Source organism: Astyanax mexicanus, chromosome 20 (assembly GCF_023375975.1).
Source record: "Astyanax mexicanus isolate ESR-SI-001 chromosome 20, AstMex3_surface, whole genome shotgun sequence".
NCBI lineage: Eukaryota > Metazoa > Chordata > Actinopteri > Characiformes > Acestrorhamphidae > Astyanax > Astyanax mexicanus.
This window is the reverse complement of record NC_064427.1, coordinates 33,668,058-33,680,804: the sequence shown is the minus strand read 5'-3', so window position 1 is coordinate 33,680,804 and position 12,747 is coordinate 33,668,058.

The window sequence follows — 12,747 nt, the reverse complement described above, 5'->3', positions numbered from 1 at the left end:
TTAGGGGGTAAGGGCTTGGGGTGGTGAACGGGGGGTGGAGGTTTGTTAAGCTGGTGCTCTTCTTTCTTTCTTCCCCTGAGGAGACTTCAGAAGGGCAGTGAAATGGACGTTACAGGGGAAACAGGATGGACAGAATGAGGACCACATGTTTTTTGTGTGTGTGCCATTAAAAGTAGAAAAGTGGTCTTAAAACTTAAGTTTATTACTTGGTCATTACGCAAAAGGCTTGAATTATTTTGTAAATATTTTAAAAGTAAAATTACTTTTTTCTAAGTAAAAACATTACATTTACATTTTCCAAGTTTGGAAATGTCAGTTATTGCTTGACCAGTTACCATTTGAAAGATTTCAGGTTAACAGTGTTTTTTCCTTATTATTTTTTAATTTTATTGTTTTAAGTTTTAAACTGACAAACTAAATATATAAAAAAAGGGTTTTTTTGACATAAGGCTTGACATGAGGCTAAAAGCTTTTTCTTTATTTTTTTGCCAGAAAACATCAACAAAATGTTATTTTCTCATTTGCTTTATAATAATAATAATTAATAAAAAATAACTTTAAAAATAAAACAAATAATTCAGAAACTGAAAGCTAAAGCTAAAAAAGGTGTTGTTTTTAGCTTTTGAAGGGCTAACAACTTTTACTTCTTCTAAGATATCAGGTTTTGAGAACAAATTTTAAGTGTTTTTTTTCCTCGTTTTTTTTTCTTCTGTATATAATTCAGAACTGGCGAACTAAAGAAGTTGTGCTTCTGTGGCTAAAAAAAATTTTATTTTAAAATTTAAAAATATATATATTTTTTGTTTACTTTGCACACAAAAGTACCTAGTATTATTTCATAGATATTCCAAGGTTTTGTCAACAAACATCAACAATAGCTTATATTTTCTCATCATTTGCTTTTATTTCTTATTTATAAAGTTTCAGGACCCTCTCTTTGCCTGAAGCTACTCCAAGGGTAGGCTTGCCATTGCTTGCGGTTTACTCTCCTTCATCACTGCTCAGTGAAACTTCTTTTAAAATCGAATGACAAAACATACGGGTTTAAACACACGTATCATTTGCTAAAATCACTGGAGGGCTCTTCATCGTCTGTGGAGCAACTTCTAATTTTCCAGAGCCTGATCACTGTGGACACAGTTAACCAAGCGAGTCTCCATTCAGTCCTGGCACCAGGGAGGGGCTCCAAAAAAAAAAAAGAGCAAAATAAATTGAGAAGGAGAAGGATGACAATGAGTCCAGCTCATTGTGCAGTCTGTTAATCATTCCCCTTGCCCCTCTGGCTTCAATAAAAGGAGTATAAAAGAGAATAAAAGAACAATTTGGGCTGCCCCAGCTGTGAATGCCCTGCCTATCAGCCCACACAATGCCTGAGTGGCGGCTGCCGTAATTCAGCGTGTGATCTCGGAAACGCCCCCCCATCTCCCCACCGTCTTTGTTTAAGTCGCCCGTCAGTGGGGCGTCCGCGTGGCCAGATGGGGAAATCCATAATGCAGAGTAGGGATGAAGACAATCCCTCCATCCATCCGTCCCTCCTTCCCTCCCTCCCTCCTCCGCTTACCCCATCCCAGCCTTGCAAACCGGCCCATTACAGACCAATAGGGGCTCCCTCTCGGCTAATTAAGCGCAGCTTTGCTAGCGCTGGGCGCTATGGGTTAGCGATCCCCGATGAGGCTCTAGCACCTGGGGATGCTACCTGTTACTCACCCTGGTCATCAGCCCCGCGGAGGGGGGCGCAGCTGCCGTCGGCCGGTCCCGGCCAGATCTGCCCGGTGATGCATGGTGCCTGTATATGATTTGTCTACACTGTTGTCTTAGCGGACGCTGTGGGCGGTTTGATGTCTTTGTGTGCACAGAAAAACATTTTGTCCGGTAATGAGAACACCTTTGTTGACCCACTATGAGCTCCAGCATGCCTACTAGCAGAACAACTGGTTCTGTATAGTACTGAAATACCTAAATTAGTATTACTTCAGTAATAGTAGGTTTTTATTATAGTTGAGTAGTGCTATAAAAAAAACATTAACAAGTTACCAATTGAAAGAGATAGAAGATGATCTCCTTTTATTTATAGTACCATTTTAAAAAAACAGGCAAAGGACCACTGAAGACTTTGTAGAACTCCTTAGGCTGAGGTATAGAACCTCCACTATATATTTCTACTGTTGTGGGTCATAGAGGAATCACTTTCTCTTGTTAATCTTCAATGATTTATTACAATCTTGCTAAAACCCTAACATGTCTTCTTCTCAACTGAATTGTAAAAAAAAATTCCCAATTTGAAGATTAAAAATTGTTGTTGAGTTTTGTTGCCATAGAATGACTTTTAAGTACCTAGGATTTTAGAGGAAACCCCACCCCACGTAGCACATCATATTGTTGTGCATCAGAGCACTGCTGTATACTGTAGAATCGCTGCAAGGAACGCAGATAAACACCAGCTAAAAGATACAATATAAGCCGTAGCTACAGGGCTAAGACAGTAACTTTCTTTTTTTGTGTAAATCAATCAATCAATCAATCAAATCACATGAGATCTGGTATGGCTTTCTGTTGTCTCAATATGGCTTAGTTCAATGTAGTATTGTCAACCTTTTTGGTGTTTTGTGCATTGTGGGATGCTTAGGAATTATACTACACATTACACTTTCATAATATCATAAGATATACACTGTACTTTATATAAAGCTTAAAAGTGAATGTTTGGCGTTTTGTAATAACATAAGAAAGTAATGAAATGCTACTATACCAGCTCAATTCACTGCAAGTTCTTAAGCCGCCATTGCTAATGCTATTACTTGCATTGTTATCCACCATGTTTTCCAATGTTGTTTTCAGACATGGGTAGCTCCACTTTTCTATTTTGCATTGTATTGTGGTATAAAAGTGTCCATAGTAAGCACATACAAAAACAGACTTGTTCTAAGTGTATTTCTTAGATATTGTACCCAAATTTTATCTGTACGACATTTTTATTATTTAAAAAATAGTTTGTTTTAGTAATTACTATGCAGTTGGAACATACAGTACATTGGGTTGGGCATACAATATATGTAGTGGATGCACAGAAATAACCTCTCAATGGATATTTCTTTATAGAGTAAGAGTGTGAAGAGCACATCCACATAATGTAAGTGCTTTATATTCATCAAAATGTTTTCCAAAAAACTGCATATCCAAGAACCAAAGGACAAGGGACAGTTATTTTTGGAGAGATATTTCATTCAATGAACATTATATAATAATTGTACATTCAAGTTAAACATGTTCACATCTTTCTCCTTCTTTAAGAAGGAGAAGCTACCATTCCAGAGATACGAGGTTGAGATTAAATAGTGATGAATAGCAAAATCGTGAGGTTAAATCTAGACATGAATTATTCTTTTGTCCCCATTTCAATTCAGTCATACAAATGCAATTGCCAGAGATTACATGTCACCTTGATGTGATTTCACAGCATCTCATAGTTGCCGGCAGTCTCCCTGCAATGTGTTGAGCCATCAATATTTCAAGAACAATAGACTGAAGATCTTAGACCTGAAGCACTGAAAGAGAGTCAATGCAGCATTTCATATAGAGAAAATTGCTTTGTAAGTAGTGTCACTCAATACTCTAAACCCACACCAGTGTCAGATTGGTGCGGGGAATGAGCCGAGCGCCTTGTCTAAGGGACTTGGTTGGACGTGCATTGATTTTCCACAAGGTTAATACACCTTCAGACAACGTCGGTGTTTCTCTGAAAGTTGCTGAATGTCACGTTCCCCAGAGCGAAGCCGATCGCCCGACTCTTCTTCTCTATCTTTCTCAAATGGCAGAGCCAACAAATAATTCATCTTTCCTTAGCAATCAATACCGTGCACTCTTTTATCACGCCACTCTCTCTTTCTAGTCTTGATTGAGATGAACCGTGTTCTTGTCAGGTTGGGAGCAGACACTCTGATTGTTGAAAAGTGAGACGTGACGTTAAGGGCCTCAGGTCCTTTCAAGTTGGGAATGCCAAGGCAATGTTCTAGTACATTCAGGAGCTCAGACGATCGAGCTTGAGGCCCCAGAACAGACACCTACGTGAGGCAGACATGGTCTGTGGGTTTTTTAAATTAACACCCTCTTTTAGTTGGGGGTGCTCTATGCATATTTAAATAAGCCCTTTGCATGTTTTGCAGATTAGCTTCTTATATATTTAAAAAAAATGAATTTTAAAAAGGGAGAATCAAGGTGAAAAATGCATGGAAATGCAAATGTATGAGGAGGAGGAACATGAGCAGAGCGTTTTGTAAGTTAACACGCGTGGGGTCACGGCTAATTGTGGCTTTGTTGTGCGATTACGCTAAGTTTGCTCAGGCTTTACGGAGAGTTAGCATTGTTGACTAAAGCTGGGGGTTCTTTCGGCGCCTCAGCGCCTCTGACTGGAGTGTCCCCCTGGCCTCCAGAGGCTGGCCGGTCCCCTGGTACCCCAACATATTGCCCCTGTCACCTCGGCCTGCCTCCTTGAATCTCTGTCCACAATAGAGGGAATTAGCATGTTAGCCTGTCAGCATTAGCGTGTAAATGGGGAGTTGTGATGCAATGTTTGCTTTCTGAGATCCTGGAGAGGCTTCTACTTTGGCGAGATCCAAGACAGACTTAAAGCAGCGGATTCTTCGTATGGGATGTCCGTATGGGATGTCCGCATGGAGTGATCAAGAGATAAGGTGCCAATTAAACAACTTCCTCCGCAGATCACTGTCAACATGTTAGCATGTCAGAATGCGTGTGTATGTAAATGAGGAGATGTGACACAATGTGTGCTCTGTGGACTTTCAGAGAGATCGCTGGTCTGTCAGGAAATCCAAAAGGGACTTGAAGCTCCGGACATTCTGCTCTGGGATGCTCCTGCGGGGTCCGCGGTGTTCGATCAAGAGGTAAAGCGCCAATTATGCATCTTGGCATATGGGCAGTGCGGTCTAATGACAAAAGAGACCAAATGCTTAGCAGGCAAAGGTCAGAGCCAGTTTGTGGCACTGCCAAAAAGGCCCAATTACAGGAAGAGCTTTACTCTGCTGGAGCCTCCACATCCAGCTGTGGGAGTGGAACTGTGCACCTGCACAGCCTGTCTGTTGGAAAACACACATAAAATACACACACACATACACACAGATGTCCCATATGTATGATGTACTGATATTGTGCATTCCATACTGGAAGCCTGGCAGGTTTGCTGTATTTCTAAAATTATGAATGATTTTATAAATACATATATGTACTGTAAATTGCTTCCTACACATTCTTCACTACTTTCCACAATCCTCCCACTATGGCTGAACTTTCCTTCTCCACACATTTCCGACTAGGTCCCAAAACTTCCAATAGTATTTAAAGCACTGTGATGGTCATTGTGCTGCCAAGGACATCATCCAAGTATATTTTTAAAGTTGGGTTGCATTGCTATACAAAGGGAAGATAAAGGCACATACAATAGCACCTCACATATTTTTATTCAGGGACAGGTCTGATGAAGCAGCTGATGAAGAAAGGCAAGCACTTGAGATGACAGCAATTTGTGGATGAGCATTGTCCTGTTGGAATATCATGCGAGAGTGTGCATTCAGAAAATGTTGGGCCACTGGTTGCAGAACCTTTTGTTGGGCTGTCAGAGTGGTGTTGTACAACAATGCACCCCACACCATGACAACAGGCCTTCTGGATGTGTGACACAAACAACGATCTGTTAGTCTTGTTGCTGGCCAAAATGTCTCTACATATGGATTAATTGGTCAACTCCACCAAGACAAAAGTGGTCCATTCTGATTTACTCCATGACAGTCTACAGTATTTTGGAGGGTTTAGTCTTAGGTTTTAGTCTGTTCTATCAGACTTAAACTCTATAAAGCATGTATTTTACCTGCTAAAGAGGACACTGAAGGGAGTAACCCCCCAACAATCACCAACAGAAAGAGGCTGCAGTAAAAGTTGAAAAACAAAAATGTGCAAATGTTCAGTGTTTTACGAGCAAAGGATTTGCAACTAAATATTAAGTCTCATTCAATTTTATCTATTTTAGGTTTATCTGTTGGGAGAAATAGTCAAATTTTAGAGACAAAGGCTGCTATTTTCTTTACTGTGTATCGGATTCAGACCTAAATATCAAGAAATGAAAACTGAAATATTGAACTTTTGTCTCATATACACCCAAATGTTTTCAGTATACAGCAGAAGGCCTACAATGGATTGGCATCACTGTTGCAATACTTTAGAAGGAAGTGTATATATCATCAAATAAATTGACATCTTGCTATACATGTTGTAGAAATGTATCTAATAAGCCTAACCCCACATTTTCTAATACACTTTCAGGACTCTAAGTCCCAGAAATGTACAAAAAGCAACATAGACACACACAATCTCAAACACCTGCACTCTGGGTACCAGGAGACCACCAGCCAGTCTGTTGGTCGTCCTGCCTCCCAGCTACAAGCTGCTGTCCATGAATACACATACAAATACACTCTCTGTCCATGTCTCTGTATCCAGTGGGACACTCCGAGCAGCAGTGTCACATCAGTCTGGGCCACAGCTGTGGCAGAAGGCTCTCGCGCAGCTTGGCATGCTGGTGCTGATCGTACCCTCTCAGCTGAGGGTCTTTTGAGAGTCCCCTCTGCCACACCCCAAATCCATCAAACCCATCTCTGCATCTGGCACCATGGACAGAGTGGCATATGTGTATGCATTTATGTTGGCCTGCAGTGTGTGAGCTAACATGTCAATGTAGCCACTAATCATCCTTCTCCTTATTCGTCTGCAGCTTTAAATATACGTGAAGCTGAAAAGACCCATCAATTTATATTGGATCCGAATCAGATTCAGCCCATTACAGCTTATTTCTATCCATTAATGGATTTCAGACACTGTTTTTTAAGTGCTGCTTTTATTTATTGTTGTATATATTTATTACCTAAATGCAGGCCCACACGTCACTAATATCACAAGCTGCATTACTTTTCATTGGCCCTATAATACAGCCATGTGGCACACCAACAAATCTGGTACTGTAAACTGCTAAACTGAATCAATAACTTTAAGGGATTAAGGGGTTAAATCTGGAATCTTCCTTCCACCATCCGCAAAGGCCCACCACCTCAGGCAGTACCACCTTTTCTTCTCCATGTCATTGTTCCATTTTTCTTTACCAATTCCCTGCACTTAACCTTTGTGCTTATTTGCATTTTCTTAAGTTAAGGCAGCTGAATTTAATTTATATTCCTCAGGCTGTCCACTTGTATATATTAATTAAACTAGATCAAGCTATAATTTGCCTCGCTTGGGTTATAGTCATAGCTATAGTATATCTCTCTCTTTCTCTCTTAAATTCTTGGAATGTCTACAGATGAAAATAAATTCTGGCACTCTGGAATCTCTCATGTGGTGACAATCAAGTTAATGAGCCAAGCCGGGCTTAAAAAACCTTTGGAATGTTACATTAATCATGTATTGATGGATGCCTTCATTAAAATACATAAAATTATATTTTAGATAGCTTCATGCAAGTCCAAGCCCTGTCTTGAGTTTTTGCAATGAAAACTCAGGTTAAGGTTTTTTGTTTTGTGAGTTTTCAGATCATTTCCAAATCTGTATAGATAGCTGGTTAACAAGCGCTTGGCCATAATAGAGAATAGAGAATGTTGCATTTGATTTTGGTTATGGTCAATTTTGCTAGTCTTATTGGTGACCAGCATGGCCAATCTTGTCAACCAGCTTGCTTGTGCTGGACAACCAGCATGGTCTAGCTTGGTGAAACTAGTCTTGTTGGTGACCAACATGGTCAATCTTGACCAAGCTGAACAACCAGTATGACCAAACTAGACCATCAAACTTAAACTAATAATTCAACCATATATTGAATTACTCGACTTGGTCAAGAGCAGGCAGGAATGCTTGTTTTTCAGCAGGCTACAAATGTAATATGTAAAGGAAAGATAGCCTATAATTTGTGTAGCAAACAAAGCTAACCTAGCTAGCTAGCATAACAGCTGATCCATCTAAAGGTTTAGTACATTTTAGTATGTTTTAAAGCAACACAACTGCATTAGTTGACAGCATACTTGCTATCCATAACACATTAGCCAACCATTTCATTTTATGTTGTTCCACACTCAAGTGTTTGGTGTGGCAATGAAAAACCACTGGGAAATGTCCAGAAGTGTCCCTTCTCCATGAGCGCTTACTTATGGACTACTTCACTGCCACTGTCAGAGGCAGACAAAGGAGCACCGCTGGGAGCAAAGTTCAATGCAATCAATCTCTCACAGAGAAACCACAAATTACTATCTGTGGCAGCTCCATTATGAAGAACAAGTCGAATCGTCTTTTAAGGAAATAAAGACAATTCCCCCTCATTGCTTTCCAGGCATGCAAAGTTTAGTCAATCAGGGGGGATGCTCTCTGTCAATGGGTCTTAATTGAGTCGGACTAATTGTTGTGGTTTCCGGGGTGAAAGTGGAGAAGCACCGGGATGAGAGTTCGATTTAGATGCTGTTCTCTGGCAGGTAGAGGAAAACACTAGAGTCTCTGGCGCGGTATTGATTTGTGTCCTTGGCGCTGGAGTTGGAGTGTGACAGTTTGCAGCCACTTTTACTCACGCTTGTGAGCTTTGGCTGGTGCCCAAGAGAGAAATTCTTACACATAAAAAAGCACAGTTGTGCTAGAGCAGAGCTGTTACATACATTTTTTTCTTTTATCACGCGTAGTATCACACAATAGCCTAGTAAATTGAATGCAGCATTCCCTAATCCTGATCCTAATTGAACACTGCACATTTTAGAGATTCTTCTGCTCCAGTGCACCTGAGCCAACTTAGCAGCTCATTATCAAGCTCTTCATGTCCTGAGTAGGGTGTTTGAGAGCAGAAGGAACACTGAAATTTGTAGTGCTGGGACATTCTGAGATCAGAGGTTGAGTAATAGTGTTGCAGACAATGTATTCAGTCTAGTTTTTGGCTTAACATATTGTCACTGTGGAGTGTACTTTCAAACATTCCTATTGGTCCATTCGTCCATGAAATTTGGATACAATGTATAGAAGAGCTGCTGTTTTCAAACAAAACATTAGATATTTGTTTGTCATTAGACAGCAACAATATGTGTATTAAAGCAGTTTCATTAATAATAGTGTAAAACATCCCAAAAGTCATTGGACATAACCCTAGCAAAGATCTCTTGCATTAAATATACCACAGTTCTGTGCATACAGACACTTTAAGATGCTGCCGGTAACAATCATTATAACCCACTACACTGTCCACTGTGGGTGGTAATATCTTCAATGATATATCCTTAGCGCATACATGAATTAAAACTGTTTATTTGGGTAAGTTAAGCGCTTTATTTACATTAAGCCTAAAAATCAAATATTTTGTCGAAGGGTGAGCGCCTACCCAGCCCCTTTTAGCAGCCCTATCCAGCCGCGTTAGCCAGCCACTTTAACCAGCCCCGGTTATACAGCGCTAACCAGCGCTAGTAACCTAGGGCACTATAAGCTAGCGGTTTGTCCCATGTAGCTTGTTTTAGCACAGTACACAGGCAGACCACAGTCTAAATCATTTACCTCTAAACAGCGAAAGAGCTAGTGCTGTGATTAGCAGCTAATGCTAATGCATCTGCACTCAGCCTTATCGAAACTACTTTATAACGCTGTACTTCAGCAGAGTGGCTTTACTGCTACTTACAACCTGACTGGTAGAATTCATACATAAGGCTCACTGGATTATCAGGCGCACTGTACATTTTGGGGAAAATTAAAGGATTTTAAATGTGCCTTATAGTCCAAAAAATATGGTACTTCTATCCCATGACTTTTGACATGTGATAGCAGGAATGAAATCTAAAAAAAACAACCAATAGTAGTGTAAAGCAATTCACATGCTCTGTTACTGTAATTTTTTTTGCATTCTCATCTGGGTTCTTTGTTTATTTTCAGCAATATTTCCTTCAGAACAGCTTAGATGTTATTATAGTTCATTAGCATTTTGTGCTGTATCTGTCTAGACATGTATATGTGTGTCTCAGGCATGCTGCTCATTCAGAATGCTGAATGGAGGAAGAATGAAGTTTGGATTTGTAATTTCTGCAGGATGATCAGGGATAAGAGCTTTCTCGCCTCAGATTTGCAGTACTGTTACAGAAGCTTATGGGTCGTCGGAGAACAATAACTGCCTCTTACACCCACAATCGGATGTCTGTAACAGCATCATTACAGTCTCACATCCAGAGACTTTCTACTGTTGACCTATTTTATTATTCCTGCCTTGTGGATCAGACTGTTGCTCTTGGGCTTTAAAGATTAGAACAGTATAAAAATCCTGTAATTCTTATTCAGAATGTGTCTTATATCGTTGCAAAAAAGCTTTAATTGCTCATACATTTTTGATGGCTTGTTTCTATGTTAAATCAGTGATTATGTAGCTTTAATGCTCACCAGTAAACTAATATCGACTCATTGAAACTCATTGAAATGCAAATTGGAACCACTGGAAGAGTTTACAAAATAAAGAGTAGATATCTTTGTGATAATTGAGGCCTACTGAGGCATGAATGATCTCTTTTTCTGATCTTCTTAAAAAACAAGAATCTTTTTCTCAAACTCACTTACGGCACAATGTTCGTTAGTTATTAGTCATTTTGAAAAGAAATTTGTTGTTTGCCTTCAACAAAACAAAAGCTGAAAAATTTCATGGTGTGCGGTGCACACATTTCATACAATGCCTGTTCACCTTTTGTCTTCATTTCAGACACTTTGACAGCCTAACAATATGATAAATAATAAGGTCCTGCAACCCCCTGGCTCTTCTAATTGCACACTGTACATGGGGTGCTGTTTCAACAGGACAATGCTCATCCCAGTACTGGTGCTGTTTTAAGAGCTTGCTTTTAATCACAGTTTTTATGCATCTTGGCATGTTCCCCTCCACCAGTTTTACACACTGCTTTTGTATAACTTTATGCCACTCCTGGTGCGAAAATTCAAGCAGTTCAGCTTTCAGTTTCCGCTTGATTATATTCCATAGGTTTACAATTTGGTAAAATTGAAAAAAACTCATAATTTATATATATATACATACAAATTTTGGATCTGGCAGTTGAACCAATAGAAATTGCTAGGAATTTTTTGGTATACATTTAAAAGTATGACTGCTTTTCCTTTTCATGTAACATTGACATTTTAAAAATATGAGGTTTGTAAAGCTATGTAAATAAGTTCCGCTCTGATTGGCCGGCCTTGCACTGTGCCTCGTTCAAAAATAATGAAGTGAAACTGGTATGCTTTAGAGGCATATTTTTCATGACGTTTGCCCTTTAAGCATATGCACACATCTCATTTACAACAATGGTTCTTATGAGAAATGTACTTCAAAAGTGGCACCACTTACAAGTAACCTCTTCTGAGCAGAAAGCTGTGCATAAATGATTTTTCATGTTTCTCGTAATGTGTTGACTGTGTCATTACTCAGTACAGGTATTGCAGAACGGGGTTTTATTCCCAACCTAGGAAAGCCCACCATGCTATATCAGTAAGAGTACTTGGGCAACTAGAAATCCTAACACAACACTTGACTGCCTATATAATATGATTTAAATGTAAGTCACTTTGGATAAGAGTGCCAGCCAATGCCTTCAATGAACTTTATAATGTTGAAGTCTTTACAGTGCCGAAATTGTGCACATTTCATTGGTTGAATTTTGTCAGTTTAAACAGTTAAAACAATTGCTATGGCTTATGAAATATATGGATGTGGGGTTTCCTCTACTGAATGTGCATGTGACCTCTCCCAGAATGGCTTGTCTGGTCACATGGACAATTCTAGCCAGAACCTGCTGGTCACAATCATTACCACCCACTGCTGTATCACATCATGATCAATTTTACATAATGCTGTCCCATAACTTTTGGCATGTCATTCTGCTACTTTGAGCAGTAAATTTAAGGGTTATGTCTACATTATAATATCCAAACTCTACTTTCCCTGCTACTGAATGCATTCAGTTACTTTAACCCTTTGAGACCCTGCACCATTACAGTGGACACCATGTATTTTCTTTATTTTTAAATGTTTATTTATTTTTTCACATAACACTATTTGAAAGCTGTTGTCAATCAGAATAGATCATGAACCAGCCAATAAACAAGTTTATCCCATCCACTGCATTGGAAAAACAGTAGTGTTAGAGCAATTGAGGCAAAGTAACAGCTATTTTCTACTAATTGACTTTGTTTAAGATTTTTTTTCAATTATGTTTTTTTACTGTTTGGGGAATATGGTTTCTGAAATTAAAAGGTTAATATGAAATATAAAATATTACACACAGGCAAAAAGCTATTAAATATTTTAGTTAATTGATTTAAGTTGCTATATAGATTTTATAGTAGAATATTAGAGTCTTCTATTCTGTGCATTACAAAAAGAAAACAACCACATTTAAAACACATTCTTTTATTTTTTTCCATAACTGGAGATAATACAGGTCTGAAAGAGTTAAACATTTTTTAAATACCCTTGATATATGTTCTAATACTTTTGTCCATATATAGTGTACATCATTTCAGTTGTTTAGGAACTATCGTCTTTTGTTACTGGTAGACTATTCAAAACAGCCAAATGAATCATCTCAATTATCTCAGGCTTGAACTTTGAGAACATAACTAATAGTAGAATTAATTTAGGCCTTCTATGTTTTGTATGCTTAATTGAAGCTAATTTAACTGTTCTATTTAATA